Source organism: Rattus norvegicus, chromosome 7, assembly GCF_036323735.1.
Source record: "Rattus norvegicus strain BN/NHsdMcwi chromosome 7, GRCr8, whole genome shotgun sequence".
Classification (NCBI taxonomy): Eukaryota; Metazoa; Chordata; class Mammalia; order Rodentia; family Muridae; genus Rattus; species Rattus norvegicus.
In genome coordinates, this window is record NC_086025.1 from 3561235 (window position 1) to 3579094 (window position 17860).

General features: G+C 36.5%; 2 pseudogenes; both read right to left on the reverse strand.

Annotated features, from left to right (window-relative positions):
* Or6c6e-ps1 (olfactory receptor family 6 subfamily C member 6E, pseudogene 1) lies at nucleotides 7455-8365 on the reverse strand (annotated as a pseudogene).
* LOC120094002 (small nucleolar RNA SNORA17) lies at nucleotides 17266-17374 on the reverse strand (annotated as a pseudogene).
* Nucleotides 17375-17860: the final 486 nt, after the last annotated feature.

Consider the following 17860-nt stretch of genomic DNA (forward strand, 5'->3'; position numbering starts at 1 on the left):
TTCAGCCCAGAAACCTAGAAGGGGAAGTATAATCGAAATGTAAATAAGAAATACTCAAGTTAATAAAGATGAAAAAAATGAAAAAAAAAAAAAACAAAAAAACCCAGAAAACCCCCCACCAAATATAACTAATTTTTCCTGCTTATTCCTCTATGTTTGTTCAATTTTTTGTTCCATGAATAATTAAGATCAGAAACTGAGAACGTTTTATATGTTAAAATCATCAGCCAAGATTAGGTAATTTCCCCAATTACATTGATAGATATATACAGGGTTTTAGCCTATACAATGTATTTCAGAACTTATCAGTTTTACTTGTCTAAAAATAAAATATTTTGAGATTAAACCATTTTCCTATGGTTTTGAAACAGTTTTTTATTAGAGAGTTACTTTCAAAATATAGTTGCATATGCAGCTGAAGCATAGTAACTATTCTTATTCATGGGCTTCAGTGTATCATTTCAGCCCAGCATGCAATGTGTGGCATATCTAATACTTCAAGGATCATTTATTTGGGAACTTTCAAAAGTTTTTATGAACTTTCACAGAAATTTCAATGCACTGCAGTCTGTGGAACATTAGGTGTTATTCTTCCCATCAACTTGCTTACCGAATTTTTAACTTCAGAAAGTCTTGATTCATGTACTTGTAGACCTTTGAATTATGTCTTCTATTTCTGTATTTTTGTCTGAGTGAGCACTGTTTGTTGCTACTGGCCCCACTTATACTGAGCACCACCATTGGAGTGGGATCCTCGACCATGATCATGGGAAAAGATGTGCTGCCTCAAACCTTCATGATAGCAGGTGACTGCAGCTCACACTCTGAGTACCTCTAACTGGGATTCCCCAATATCTATCTATCTATCTATCTATCTATCTATCTATCTATCTATCTATCTATCTATCTATCTGTCTGTCTGTCTGTCTGTCTGTCTGTCTGTCTGTCTGTCTGTCTATCAATCTATCTATCTATCTATCTATCTATCTATCTATCTATCTATCTATCTATTCCCTATATATCCATCCATCCATTTATTTGTATCACATATATTACGGTATAGGAGTTCCCTCTCTAGCCTGTGCTAACGCAAGTTTGCTATCCTATTGCCACTGCATCCTAAGTTGTGGGTATTACAGTCCCCCACATCAGGCTACATCGTCCTCTTTTCACAATCTCAACTCATCACCCAGTAGCTTCTTTGGTATTGAACTCAGCTTTACTTAGGTATTTATAGTACTTTTAACAATACATATATGGCTTTTCTTAAGTTCAGACTTGAACAAATGTGTAAAAGTTAATAATCCCATAATATTTATCTTAAGTGGTACTTTCAGTGTTTAATTTTTAGAGAACAAAAATGAATAAGAAAATCTCAGAAAAAGTCATTTTATTGACATTTAGTATGTATGTATTTACTTATTTTTGGTGTTTTGAGACAGGGTTACTTAGTGTAACCTTGGGTGTCCTGGAACTTGATTTGTAGTTCAGACTGTCCTCAAACTTAGAAAACTGCTTGACCCTGCTTCCCAATACTTAGGATTAAGGGCATGTACTACCACCACACCGAATATGTATTTAATTTAAAAAATCTTTTAATGTATGTATATATGTTTGTGAGGAATTTTATTATTGAATCTTTCTAAATCAGGCATGTTCATAATTTGTAGGGTCATCACTACACCAAAAAATTCATAAATAATTGTAGAATATTTTTATGTAATGCTAGCACAAGTATTCAATGTTGATTGTTTATTAAACAATCTGTTGATTATTAAAGGGAAAAACATGTCACTATATTTCCCAATCATCATCCCACAAGAGTCTATATAATACATACAATTATACATGTGAACCCAAGCAGAGTAAAATGTGTTCATACTTACCCTTTGGCTGGAGATCATTACATGGCATCTGTTGGCAGTTTTTCTGTAGGTGCTAACAGTAAGAGCCAACTAAACAGTGCCATTACATCAAATATGTAAACACCAAGTTTTCTCAGGGATATACACTGACCCTGAAAAGTGTCTGAAGTATCTGAGTCCCTGGCACACATGTTTTCCATGATAGAGCATCTGTCATTTAAAACGCATATGTATTTCAGTTTTCTTATGATCTAAAAGCTGGTTTTGTGATGGGCAGTCAATTAATTACGAAGAGTTGAGTTTCTGGATGTATTTAGCAATAGAGACTGTTACTATTTTTTATATATTCCAACTATTATAGAATAGAGACAAGAAAGAAGAGAATCCTTGGAGCCCCATGTTTAAAAGTCACTTGGGAATCAGGATAATTTTTTGGCAATGAACTCCTCACATTGTTGGTTCTGGATAGAAGGACAATACTATTTAAAATTTCCCTGTATTGTTCACAGTAATAAAACTGGTATAAGACCACTGTATCATTACAAAATAATTTGTGGACATTATGAAACTTTTATAATAAAAGGAAAGAAAAAACCAACAATGAAAACCAGACATAACACGCAAAAATTAGGTGATAAAACATAAATAATCTGTTGGATGTCATTCTGTATGACAGAATTTGTGTGTTATTATCATATTTGTAATGACAGCTGTCAGTTTAGATGCTTACTGGCATTGCTTCTCTGCAAAGCACATTGCCTCAAGTTTTCATATGACTATCTTGGCACATGTGCTCAGTGGTGACCATCCTGGCACAAGTGATCACTGCTGTAGCATACCATTCACAAAAATATTCTTCTGATAGTAAAATGCCATGTTTGTATAGTTGTTTTTACCATATCCTATTATCTATGTTAAAAATATGTGAGGCCTCTATGTGGAAAAAAAAGGAATATGAAGAACTGGGTATAATCTTAATATGTTGGCCTGAGAAAAGACACCATTTTTATTGCACTAGAAAGATTTATTTTAAAATGCCCTAAGGGAGAAGACAGTAGAGTTAAGAACATGTGCTTCTGTTTAGTCTAAATGACATCTCTGCTAAGTCTTGGGAAGGACTGTCAATAACAACTAGATCTCAGATGCTCATGAGTGAACAAATCTTCAAAAGACCCATCACTGAAACTGATAAGAAGAAGAGGATGAACAAAACAGAACAGGAAGAGGGATGCTTAGATAAATGTGGAGAGTTTGGAATAGATATGTGTGCAGTATACTCTAATGGATGATGTTCTGCCTTCTTTTGTATAATCCATCCACCATCAATTTCTCCCATTCTTTAAAACACAGCCCTTATTTATTCAGCAAACTTTTACTAAGAACTTATCATGTACTTCAGTATCTTATTGCAGTCAACGAAGCAGATAAAAGGGGTAGGCATTTTTTCTCTTCTTTCTTTTTTCTTTTCTTTTATTGGATATTTTCTTTATTTACATTTCAAATGTTATCCCATTTCCTGGTTTCCCCTGCATAAACCCCCTATTCAATCCCCACCCCCTGCTTCTATGAGGGTGTTCCCCAACCTACCCACCCACCAACTCCTCCTCACCTCCTCACCCTGGCATTATGCTACACTGGAGCATCAAGCCTTCACAAGATCAAGATCCTCTCCTTCCATTGATGCCCAACAAGGCCATCCTCTGCTACGTATGTGACTGGAGCCCTGAGTCACTCCATTTGTACTCTTTGGTTGGTGGTTTAGACCCTGAGAGCTCCGGAGTGTCTGGTTACTTGATACTGTTGTTGTTCCTTTGGTGATGCAAACCCCTTCAGTTCCTTCAGTCCTTTCTCTAACTCCTCCTTTGGGGACCCCATTCTCAGTCCAATAGTTGGCTGCCTGCACCAGCATCTGTATCTGTCAGGCTTTGGCAGAGCCTCTCAAGAGACAGCTATATAAGGCTCTTGTCAGCATGCACTCAATACGTTAGACTCCAGAGAATCAAATAACCCTATTAAAAATGGGGTATAGAGCTAAACAAAAAATTCTCTACCAAGAATGGCCATGAAGCACCTAAAGAAATGTTCAACATCCTTAGTCATCAGGAAAATGTAAATCAAAACAACCCTGAGATCCACCTCATACCAGTCAGAATGGCTTAGACCCAAAACTCAGGTGACAGCATATGCTGGTGAGGATGTGGAGAAAGAGGAGCACTCCTCCATTGTTGATAGGATTGCAAACTGGTACAACCATTCTGGAAATCAGTCTGTTGATTCCTCAGAAAATTGGACATAGTACTACCTGAGGACCCAGCTATACCACTCCTCGGCATATACCCAAAAGATGCTCCAACCTTTAACAAGGACACATGCTCCACTACATTTATAGCAGCCTTATTTATAATAGCCAGAAGCTGGAAACAGCCCAGATGTCCTTCAACAGAGGAATGCATGGAGAAAATGTGGTACATTTACACAACACTGAGGACATTATTTTCTAATTTTAGGAAGACAGAATCAAAGACAGGTTGTACTGTTCCCTGACCTCCATCCTCTGGCTCATTGCTCTGCCAGCCTCCCAGAGGAGGCCTATGGAGCCATAGGAACATCCAGGTAAGAAACCACCAGCCAATCCTCTGCTTGCTGGGTACACCTGGGTCACAACCTTCAGAGGAAAGCAGCATGCTCTTCCCTGAGCTTCATTGTCAGGGCAACAGCTCTGCTTGCATCAGAAATATCCAGTCAAAACTAGGAGTAACCAGTTGACTAAAGGACAGCATAAGAACACAATCAACATGAGTCAGGGCAGTATGGCACCATGAGAGCCCAGCTATTCTACTACAACAAGCTGTGGATATTCTAAGACAGCTGAAGCACAGGAAGATGATTCTAAACCCAACTGTGTATGTTTTTTTTTTTCTAGCATGATTATATTCTCTTGATGCCATGAGCCTGCTGATCTGGAGCAGGTTGAAATGAGACACAGAGAAGGACTCTGGTGTGGCTTTAAATACTAATGGTCTCTGGACATTCTATCTTTCTAACTATACTGAACGCTGATGTTAACTTCTAAAACGTCCTAAAAACTTTCTTTCTCATTCTGAGTGTTAAAAGCCACCAGTTTGAACGATTAACACCTGTAGCCTAACAACAGATAGAGATTAAGTAACGTAGACTCTTTTCTATCTCAACAGAAACTGCACTGCTGTAACTTTCAGCCTGCTAGTTGAATTTGCAGAAGAAGAGGAAACACTTTGAAAAGTGAATTTAGCATTTATTTCTAATTTGCAAAAAGTTACCTATGAAATCTCTCTAAGAAGAAATTTGCTCACTACTTCTTTGTCCTCAGCACTTATACATCTTTCAGAATACACGATCACATAGTAAAAATTTCATCATAAGTTTACACATAAATTCAAACCATAAATTGAAATAGAAGTTTACAACAGAGAATGTTTACATGTATATTCCATTAGGAGTAGTTATCTGGCTAGACATTTGCTACCTGTCACACCTCCAAGGTTTATCAAAAGCTAAAAACAGTAACTAAGTTATTAGTGAAGTTTTATATAGATAAAACCAGTCAATATTTTATCTTCTGTCCCAGTACCTGTAATAAGTCATTAGTTTCATTTCTATGGCCTTTGGTTAATAGTTTTACAACCTCTTGAAATGTGCTCTGACTGCTGAAAATCTGTTTACTCTCAGAAGCAATTAACTAGTGACACATAGAAGACTGGTAGCAGTTTTGATTGTAAGAAGCGACCTAGTATCAGTTCCACTATAAAAAAAACTTAATAAATACTGATATAATTTTAGGAATTCTTTTAGGATCATCATAAACAATTGAGAAGCCATCTATTTGTATATATAGGATCAATACAAGACAGTATAGCTTTGTAGATCTGCAGAGATCTACTCAAAAGGGTGGACTAATATATAGTGATAGTTATATAGTGTCAGGAAAAGCATATTAATAGCAGGGATCTTTCCAAACATGATTTTATCCTGAGCTTTGTCTATAGGATCAAATCTGTTTTTTTTTTAACCTGAGGCAGAATATTTTAAGAGGATTACCTGTTAGTTATTAGCTTTTCCTATGATAATGGCTCCTGACATCTTGAAATAATTTTCCTTGAAATTCCACAGTCACTCATCTGCCCCACTGTTGTGGTAATTATTAAAATTGGAATCAATTATCCTGTATTAGTGCTGGAACCCTAGGGCCACATGGCATCAGTGGGATATTTTCATCTCAGTTATCAAGCATCTCACTTACTAAGCTTTATCCCATTTCACACTGCTGACAGCTACTCTCTGAGCCCATCAGCAATCTCTCTATCCATTTAGTTCCAAAGGTGGGTTGCTGCCATGCCATTGTCATACAGAGACCTCCTGTCTTATAGCTCTTTTACTATAAACTCTGCTCACATTCCCAGCTTCCACCCCCAGGTCCCAGCAGTGGCTACCCTCTAGTAACTCTCTATTGCTTCTCTGTTTACATTGCCAGCATCCACCTCCTAATGGTATGGTAAAAACTCCCAACAACCCGATAAAATCAAGACTCAATAAGCTGTAATTTAGTAATCAGATTTATATATTAAAATTCCAATCCACAATATATCCACACAATAAACTCTCAACCAAATGATAATGATATAAACCACCCACCTAGATAAGAAAAATTGACCTACAGAGATCTATCCCTTAAGAAATATTCATAACTACCTATGGCCATTTAAGGCCACATGGATCTGGGCCGTCCTTCTCTGCCTCCAACTTGGTTCTCTTTTTTTCCTCTTTTCCCCTGCCTTACAATACCTTTGTCCCCACATCATTTATTACACTTCAGTCATGGGCCTTGATCCATCCTGTGCCATCCCTCACTTTCATAAAGACATCAACCTACACACCACAATATATTTGAGACATTTATTATAGTGATAATTTATCACCACAGAACAATATTTGCTTTAAGTATTTGTGTGCTTTACAGACGTTAAAGACTACTGAGATGAAAGTAATGCATTTCTCCAAATGAGTAGAATTATAATAGATATATATTGCATTGATGTTCAATCAAATAACAAATCACACACAGAAAATTGATACTATATGATGTTTATTTTATTCAATGCAATGATTTCTGGAAATGAATATGTAATAAATTATATACCCAGAGATGTACTTTTAGAAAGGAATTGGAGGAAGTTATTTATTGCAGAATGCAATCTTTCATGCAAAAGTAGATGGTAAGGTGGAATGGAGCTACAGGTTCTTCAGAAAAATCTCCTATACATGAAATAACTGCTCACACAGAAAAAACAAACATGTGACTGAGAGTTTCATTTTTAAAATATGGTTGCAGCTTACAACTGCATTTCTCTCCTCATTTTCCTCCTTCTAAGCCTTCTCGTATATCCATCCTCATTCTCTTTTAAATTCACAGTTTTATATTACTGTTGATATATTTGTATGTTCTTTTAACCTGATCATGCTTTTGTTCTCTTGAAAGATTTTGTTTCTTTAAAATTCCAGAAAAGTTACCCAACTGCTTTAAACTTTGTGTTTTGAAAAGCTCAAAGTCTTTTATACTATATCCCAGAAGACTTCTTTCACCTGCTGGTTTCTTAGTGTATAAATGAAGGGGTTCAGGAGAGGGGCAATTGAAGTATACAGCAAAGCTACACCTTTAGACACAGTCACTCTCTCTCTTGCAGATGGTTTAATATATATGAAAATGCAACTACCATATGTTATGGAGACAACAATCATGTGGGAAGTACAGGTGGAGAAGGCTTTGGTTCTTTGCTGTGCAAAAGGGAAATTTATAATAGTCTTAATGATGAAAGAGTAAGAAAGACTCACTAGTACCAGTGTAATTGCAAGTGTCACCACTTCTAAGACAAAGGACATCATTTCTAGGACATGAGTGTCTGTGCAGGAGATCTGCAAAATAGGAGAAGTTTCACACATAAAATGATCAGTTACCCTGGAATCACAGAAATCCAGCTTCAGACCAATTGCCAATGGGGGAAAGATGATTAAGAACCCAGTCACCCAGGAGCTGAGGACAAGTTGGTGACACACTCTGCTGTTCATGATGATAGGGTAGTGTAGTGGTCTGCAGATGGCAACATAGCGGTCATAGGACATGGCAGACAGGAGATAAATTCTGTGACTCCCGGCAAAAGAATGAAAAACAACTGAGATGCACAACTATTATAGGAAATAGTTTTGTCTCCAGTCACAATGGTTGTCAAGAATCTGGGAATACACACTGTTATGAACATAATTTCCAAAAAGGAGAAATTACGGAGCAAGAAATACATTGGAGTTTTGAGGCGAAGGTCCAGCAAAGTGAGGAGCACCATGATTAAATTTCCCACCAGGCTCATCATGTAATTGAGAAAGAGAAATAGAAAAACCACAATTTGCAATCGTGGGTCATCTGTCAATCCCAAAAGAATGAAGTTACGTTCCTTTGACTGATTTTTCATCCTCATTTGTGAGCCTTAGCAAACAAACATAGGAAACTAAAAACAAAATATTTTATGCTCATTAGTGTTTTGTTTTGCTATTTATTTACATCCCATATGCTGCTGCCGTCTTCTGGTTCCCTGCAATTTTGGGCTAGAAAACATTTGAAAACTGATTTTATGTTATTGACCCTTTTGAGGAAATTTTGTAACATCAGTTTTCAAATGTTTTCTAGCCCAAAATTTCAGGTGACACATAATTGTATGCCATTGGTAAATTATAAACTTGTCCTAGTCTGACTTTTATTAGCATTCTTCTCATAATCCACCCCTCCATCCCTGTGCACCCCCCCAAGAAAAGCAGAGTATTTTCATTTTTCATTAATTTGCAAATGCAAACTAGCACATTTACTTCCAAATGGCCTCTACTGTCATGTAGGGCAGGAGCTTCTGAACCCCTTCTTGAGACTCTGAAGTAGCCTGGACTACTGTGTCCCTGGTTCTTGCTTATTTGTGGATTAATTTTTTTGGAAATTATTGTTTAATTATACTATTCCCCCTTTCCTTTTCTTTTTTCTCAACTTTCCCATATACCCCGTTTTCTCGTTCTCTCTCTGATTCTTTTTTCTCTTCAATACATGAATTTGCATGTATTCCTAAATACATAAGTACAACCTGCTCAGTCTGTATAGTGTTACTAGTGTATGGCTTCAGGGCAGACAGTTTGGTATTGAATAACCAGTTCGTGCTCTCTTCCCTTTAAATGAGTTTACTAGCACACCTTTATTCCTATTTTATTTCCTTTTTAATTTATCTTATTAATATTCTTTTTTCCATATGCTATTTTATAAACCAATTTGGAAAAACCCCTAGTGGTGTACAAACATAATAGAATTTTATACAATTCAGTATTAGTGAATAATTTTAAGACTGTCCTCTTAAGATGTTCAGGCATTAGTTACTAAGCACTTACAAATTGTCATCAAGTGAACACCTTTACTATTTTCCTGTTATCCATAATGCTCATGTTTGAAAAGATGCCTAGATATTAGTCATTTCTGAGTGATGTAGGCTTAGCAGACTTAGAACTATGGTATCACAAAATCAGAAGAATTCCTTATTATAGCATTTTACACCAATTTATAAAATAGTCAAAGAGAACCAAATATAGATGTAATAGTGTAAATATAAAGAGTCCATCGGTTGAAATACAATCTTAAAATATCTACCACTTAGAACATATTATAAAATAAAAATTCTGTTTCCCAAACACAATTCCCTTTATTAGATTCACTGTGCATTTCCCTTAGTTTCATATTATAAAATTAATTTAAAATTAGCATGGACACTTCACATTCTAAAGTTTCACATTATAAAATTAACTTAAAATCAAAATGGACTCACATTTTTGTGTCAATTAACCATTCTGCTTTGTTAAAGATAATTTCAATTATATGGGTGATCATTTTTGTATTTTACTATTTTGTCAAAATATTCATTACTAATGTTTTTGTAAGAAAAAATACAATATCTGGTATACTTCAATAAATAATTTCCACATTCCTTTAAATTTACATTTACTGTGGAATCTTGAGATTATGGTGGTAATTTTAACAAGTGCCATCTGATGGGTCGAATTTTGTAAAATTTAGCTCTTCGTGTTGAGATCGCTGTCATTCCAGCTGTTTAAGATGCTGTTCTTAAAATGAAGTAAAAATCAGGGTTAATAAGAAGAATATGAACTCATTGCTGAAACATACACAAGTCTTAGGTCAAAGGGATGACTCATAGCCAGCTGTGCACTTATAAATGTTCTAGTTCCACTGCTTTCTCCTTCCAGGGGGATCGTATGGAAATTAGGGTGGCAGACTCTTCTCTGGGGATCACTGCTACAAATTACTCATTATGCATAATAAAAGGATACCAGAGCATGTATCAAAGCTTTAGAGAAAGCATCCCAGGGGAGTGTCATAAATGACTTAGAAAAGTCAGAAAAATGCTTATCAGAAGCATCAATCATAGTTCACTGCAGTTGCTATACATTTTCAAAATTAGTTCCCTGTTGCTTTTCTGGTTTACAAACACATTCTATGCTTCTACAAACTATTTAATTCTGTTGGAGTTTTTTGTTTATTTGTTTTGCTTTGTTTCATTTAATTTTTACTTTGGCATAATCTTATTTTTGTTCCTGTATCATGTTTTACAAATCATCATTAAGAACCACATCATTGGGACTAGAAAAATGGCTCTATGGTTAAGAGTACTGGTTGTTTTTCCGGAGGACCTGGATTTGAATCTTAACACCCAAATGAATATACAATAATATCTAACTCCAGTCCCAAGAAGTATAATACCTTCTTCTGGTCTCTACAAGCACTATACACATGTGGTATTGAGACATACTTGCCAGGAAAATACTCACACAGAGTAAAGAAAAAAGAAAAAATTTAAATAAAAAGACCAATGTCAAGTTGACCTCCAAGTTTTTTTCCAAGTCTTTAAAAATATCAGGTATTAAATTTATATGATTCACTTAAAGTTGATTTTTTGTTGTGGTATAAACCAAGTATATATTAACTTATTTCTATGTGTATATCCACCTTTTTTAATGCCAAGGTTAACAGAAGTGATAATCTATGGGCAAAAAATGAATATTCAGAGAAAAGCTTAACAGATGCATTGCATTCATTTAACAAACCAATAACACTTACTTTCCCCTGGTGCCTATGACTTCATCTGCCATGAGATTTTGTCTGAGTTCACAATACCAGTTTTAAAGAATGCCCCCTCCCACCTCAATGAGTGATTACTAAACCTAATAAAAGGTTGGTTGTACCTTTAATAATTCATGGTACTATTGCTATAGCTATTACACCTTGCTTGTCACTTCTATAATATAGCACACGGGGTCAATAGCTGAGTAGAAATGTACAATATCATTCTTTCCAGCTGCTTGCACAGTTCCTTACATCATTAATAAAGATGTTTAACAGGGAGGAAATGTTTCTGGGCCAGTACAGCTTGAATTTTCTACTTTCTGAAGGCAAACTGTGCTTTGTATTGAGCAATAGATCTTACAATTTAGTTCTAACATGACACAAAAAACAATGACACTAGTCTTTATCATGTCAGGAATCCTCGAGGGACCCTTATGCCAACAACATATAGGGAACAATTTACTTATAGCACTGGGATGTGGCTTCCTGGAGTCTTTTTCCATCCTTATAGGACATCATTGCTCATTCTTTAAATGGTGTTTTAACATTTACAAACATAGCCTGTCATTGACTCTCCTAAAATACCCACGTATGCATCATCCAGGCCTTACACAGCTATCCTACTGTGCATCATTTGTGCCTTATACAGCTGTCCTAGTGGGTATCATTCATCCATGCCTTGTACAGCTGTCCTACTGAGCATCATCTGTGCTTTACACAGCTGTCCTAGTGTGCATCACACATATCTTGCTGTCCTAGTGGGCATCATTCATCCGTGCCTTGTACAGCTGTCCTATTGTATAACATCTGTGTCTTACACAGCTGTCCTAGTGTGCATCATCCATGCCTTACACAGCTGGAATCCCTATTGATCTAAACACATTTGAGTCATAAAATATAAAGAAGTCAAGTTTATTCTCACCTGTAGATTTCATATCCATTGTATAGCTGTCAGTACTGTTCTTTTCACACTACTGAGGGAAATTTAATTTCCAGTCCTACCTAGCTGTGAACCCTGTAAGCTATAACAATTACCACCTTGGCAAGACATGTTCATTTATGCAACAGTATCATAAATGTCATGGAAATAACCAAACACTTTCTAATTGGATTTTAACCATGTTCCACCATACCCAGTACTGCTTTCATTGTCAAGAATTTATAGTGAGGCCTCAAGGTAGAAACGAGTAGTATGGTTCTGCTAAGTGAATATAGTGGAAAATTTAGTCCTATTGAGATCATAATAAGCATAGATAAATTCTCATCAAAGAAACTTCATTTTGTAAGAGATAGTGGTCGGCACAGAGACCCACAACTAGTCAAGGTGCAGATAATAGAAGACTACTATTATTATTCTTGAACAGAAAATATGTATGGTATACTATCTTTCCAAGCTTTATTATTATTGTGGAACACAGGGAGGAAAGATTGTAAGAGCCAGAATCATTGGCTGAATATAAGGAAAATATACAGATATGGCTCCTGGTGTAATAGTTACCCTAGAGAGAAGGCTCTACAAGTAAGCACATGTTTTTTTTTTTACAAAAATAAAAATGAGGAAGAAAGATGCATGTGTGTGTGCTCACACTCTCATGTGTTTGTGTATGTGTGTGTGTATATATATTTATATGTGTGTGTGTGCATGTGTGTATATGTGAGTATATGTGTGTGTATGTGTGCTTGTGTGTAAGTGGGAATGAAAGTCATGGAAGGGGTGAATATAATCAAAATACATTGCATGTAATCTTCTAAGAATCAATAAGAATGAATAAAAAACAATTAAATTACATTAAATTACTTTATAGCTGTTCTGTGTTTCTATTGCACTTAGGATATACCTGCACATTTGAAACATAGTGGTTGAGAAGTACAGAATAAGAGAAAGGGTAAGAATCCAAGCTTTATTTGTAGGCACTGTTTCTGGAGAACATACCATGTCATTTTTCAAATAGTGAATCATCCACACTAAACTGTAGGAGCTGCATGGAACTGGGACATCAGTGGCTGAATATTGCAGGAAGCTTGAATTTGCTTCTTAGTTTTAGGTTGCTCTGCCTGCAGCTATATTTAATACTTTTATCTATCTTTTCTTCTTTTTCTTCTTCCTTTGTCTGATACAAGAAGTTTTTCGATCTGATGCTAGAAAGAACTAAAAAGAATGTATAGCATAGATCAGTTTCAAATCAGGATGGTGACAATGGATGAAAACATTCTGGCTTTGACTCAAATGCCTATCTAAAATTTAAATAAACTGTCCCTATGACAGTTTAAACGCTGAAAATGATGTAAACATAGTATTTGTATAGGAAATAATAAAAATCAATTTTCAAATTATTCTATTGAAAATAGATTTGTTCATACAATATATTTTTACTATGGTTTCCTTTCCTTCAATTCCTTTAGAACCTCCCAACTTGATTTCCATCTAAATCCACTGTCAATTCCAGGAGTTCAGCCCTGAAACTACATATAAAAATAACATTATATATCCTTAATGGCATTGAGAAAATTCCAATTAAAGCAATGTTTATTTTAGAGAGTCATCTGGGATTGGCCAACCTGCTGTCTCACTCTAACTTGGGATTTTAGAGAGCAGACCCTTCAGGCCTTTTTAAAGTCCTTTCATGAGGGAGAGGCAAAGGTTTATCATTGTGTTTATAGGTTGCAAGAAAATTTGCTGTTAAGGATTGTTAAAAAAAATACAGTGAAAGAAGAAGTCAAGGGTATACATCATGTAAATGAGGTCAAAATACGAATGAAATATGTTGAAATGGAAGGAAAAACTTCCAATGAACATGGATTAGTATAACTGATGTTTTGGAAATAGTTATATTGCCAAAAGCAGTCTACCGACCAATACAATCCCCCTCAAAATCCAAATAGCATTCTTTTCAGAACTAGAAGCAAACAAACCCATATACCAAATTGAATTAATAAGACTCCAAATTTGAAAGAGTAGGGACTCTAACCCCCTTCCGTTGTTCTACAAAGTCACAATTATAAATACATACACCCAGTTAAACAACCCCATAACTCCTAAGGAAAACAAAGCAGTCATAAAAGGTCTCCCAACCAAAAAGAGCCCATGTCCAAAAAGGTTTAGTGCAGAATTCTATCAGACCTTCATAGAAGACCTCATACCAATATTATCCAAACTATTTCACAAAATTGAAACAGATGGAGCACTACTAATTCCTTCTATGAACCCACGATTAGTCTTATACCTAAACCACACAAAGACCCAACAAAGAAAGAGAACTTCAGACCAACTTCCCGTATGAATATCAACGCAAAAATACTCAATAAAATTCTGGCAAACCAAATCCAAGAGCACATCAAAACAATCATCCACCATGATCAAGAAGGCTTCATCCCAGGCATGCAGGGAGGGTTTAATATATGGAAAACCTCAACGTGATCCATTATATAAACAAACTCAAAGAACAGAACCACATGATCATTTCATTAGATGCTGAGAAAGCATTTGACAAAATTCAACACCCCTTCATGATAAAAGTCCTGGAAAGAATAGGAATTCAGGGCCGATACCTAAACATAGTAAAAGCCATATACAGCAAACCAGTTGCTAACATTAAACTAAATGGAGAGAAACTTGAAACAATCCCACTAAAATCAGGGACTAGACAAGGCTGCTCACTCTCTCCCTACTTATTGAATACAGTTCTTGAAGTTCTAGCCAGAGCAATCAGACAACAAAAGGAGGTCAAGGGGATACAGATCAGAAAAGAAGAAGTCAAAATATCACTATTTGCAGATGATATGATAGTATATTTAAGTGATCCCAAAAGTTCCACCAGAGAACTACTAAAGCTGATAAACAACTTCAGCAAAGTGGCTGGGTATAAACTTAACTCAAATTAATTAGTAACCTTCCTCTACACAAAAGAGAAACAAGCCGAGAAAGAAATTAGGGAAACGACACCCTTCATAATAGACCCAAATAATATAAAGTACCTTGGTGTGACTTTAACCAAGCAAGTAAAAGATTTGTACAATAAGAACTTGAAGACTCTGAAGAAAGAAATTGAAGAAGACCTCAGAAGATAGAAAGATCTCCCATGCTCATGGATTGGCAGGATTAATATGGTAAAAATGGCCATTTTACCAAAAGGGATCTACAGATTCAATGCAATCCCCATCAAAATACCAATCCAATTCTTCAAAGAGTTAGACAGAACAATTTGCAAGTTTATCTGGAATAACAAAAATCACAGGGTAGCTAAAACTATCATCAACAATAAAAGGACTTCAGGGGGAATCACTATCCCTGAACTCAAGCAGTATTACAGAGCAATAGTGATAAAAACTGCATGGTATTGGTACAGAGACAGGCAGATAGACCAATGGAAGAGAATTGAAGACCCAGAAATGAACCCACACACCTATGGTCACTTGATTTTTGAAAAAGGAGCCAAAACCATCAAATGGAAAAAAGATAGCATTTTCAGCAAATGGTGCTGGTCCAACTGGAGGTCAACATGTAGAAGAATGCAGATCGATCCATGCTTATCACCCTGTACAAAGCTTAAGTCCAAGTGGATCAAGGACCTCCACATCAAACCAGATACACTCAAACTAATAGAAGAAAAGCTAGGGAAGCATCTGGAACACATGGGCACTAGAAAAAATTTCCTGAACAAAACACCAATGGCTTATGCTCTAAGATCAAGAATCGACAAATGGGATCTCATAAAACTGCAAAGCTTCTGTAAGGCAAAGGACACTGTGGTTAGGACAAAACGGCAACCAACAGATTGGGAAAAGATCTTTACCAATCCTACAACAGATAGTGGCCTTATATCCCAAATATACAAAGAACTCAAGAAGTTAGGCCGCAGGGAGACAAATAACCCTATTAAAAATGGGGTTCAGAGATAAATAAAGAATTCACAGCTGAGGAATGCCTAATGGCTGAAACACGTAAAGAAATGTTCACATCTCTCTTCATAAGGGAAATGCAAATCAAAACAACCCTGAGATTTCACCTCACACCAGTGAGAATGGCTAAGGTCAAAAGCTCAGGTGACAGCAGATGCTGGCGAGGATGGGGAGAAAGAGGAACACTCCTCCATTGTTGGTGGGATTGCAGACTGGTACAACCATTCTGGAAATCAGTCTGGAGGTTCCTCAGAAAATTGGATATTGAACTGCCTGAGGATCCAGCTATACCTCTCTTGGGTATATACCAACAAGGTGCCCCAACATATAAAAAAGTCACGTGCTCCACTATGTTTATCGCAGCCTTATTTATAATAGCCAGAAGCTGGAAAGAACCCAGATGCCCTTCAACAGAGGAATGGATACAGAAAATGTGGTACATCTACACAATGGAATATTACTCAGCTATCAAAAACAATGACTTTATGAAATTCGTAGGCAAATGTTTGGAACTGGAAAATATCATCCTGAGTGAGCTAACCCAATCACAGAAAAACACACATGGTATGCACTCACTGATAAGTGGCTATTAGCCCAAATGCTTGAATTACCCTAGATGCCTAGAACAAATGAAACTCAAGACGGATGATCAAAATGTGAATGCTTCACTCCTTCTTTAAAAGGGGAACAAGAATACCCTTGGCAGGGAATAGAGAGGCAAAGATTAAAACAGACACAGAAGGAGCACCAATTCAGAGCCTGCCCCACAAGTGGCCCATATATATACAGCCATCCAATTAGACAAGAAGGATGAAGCAAAGAAGTGCAGGCCAACAGGAGCCGGATGTAGTTCGCTCCTGAGAGACACAGCCAGAATACAGCAAATACAGAGGCGAATGCCAGCAGCAAACCACTGAACTGAGAACGGGACCCCCGTTGAAGGCATCAAAGAAAGAACTGGAAGAGCTTGAAGGGGCTCGAGACCCCTTATGAACAACAATGCCAAGCAATCAAAGCTTCCAGGGACTAAGCCACTACCTAAAGACGATACATAGACTGACCGCGGACTCTGACCTCATAGGTAGCAATGAATATCCTAGTAAGATCACCAGTGGAAGGGGAAGCCCTTGGTCCTGCTAAGACTGAACCCCCAGTGAACGTGATTGTTGGGAGGAGTGTGGCAATGGGGGGAGGATGGGGAGGGGAACACCCACAGAGAAGGGGAGGGGGAGGGATTAGGGGGATGTTTGCCCGGAAACCGGGAAAGGAATAACATTCGAAATGTAAATAAGAAATATTGAAGTTAATGAAAAAATAATTGAAAAAAAAAAAAAGAATTAGCCTCTCTCTTCTCTGCCACCTACTGATGCACATGTGACACAGTAGCCATACCTGCAACACTTATAGGGCCAGGCAGAAAATATAAAAAAAATTAAACACATAAATGCTAAACTCTTACTCTGTGTGGATTACACACTCACACACACACACATATTGTATATATGTATCATATATATTTAAAATAATATTTGCTATAATGACCATTGTCTATGTCTCTTTATACTACTATGTACTATTGTATATACACTGATATCTCATAAATGTTAGTTGAATTTTAATTTTTAGCTAACATATTCCATTTGATGCTTCATTAAAAAATTATAACACCAGTAATTGGTTTCACTATGATATTTTCAATCATAATTTGCATTTTTTTCTTTCTTTTGTTGTTGTATGCTCTTTTTTCTTTTATTGGATATATATTTATATATAAATCCCCTGTCCTGTCTCCATTCCCTTCTTCAATAAATGTTCCCCTCCCAAACTAACCACATTCCTTCCATCTTGACATTCCTCTACACTTGGTTCCAGCCTTGGCCGGACCAAGGGCTTCTCCTTC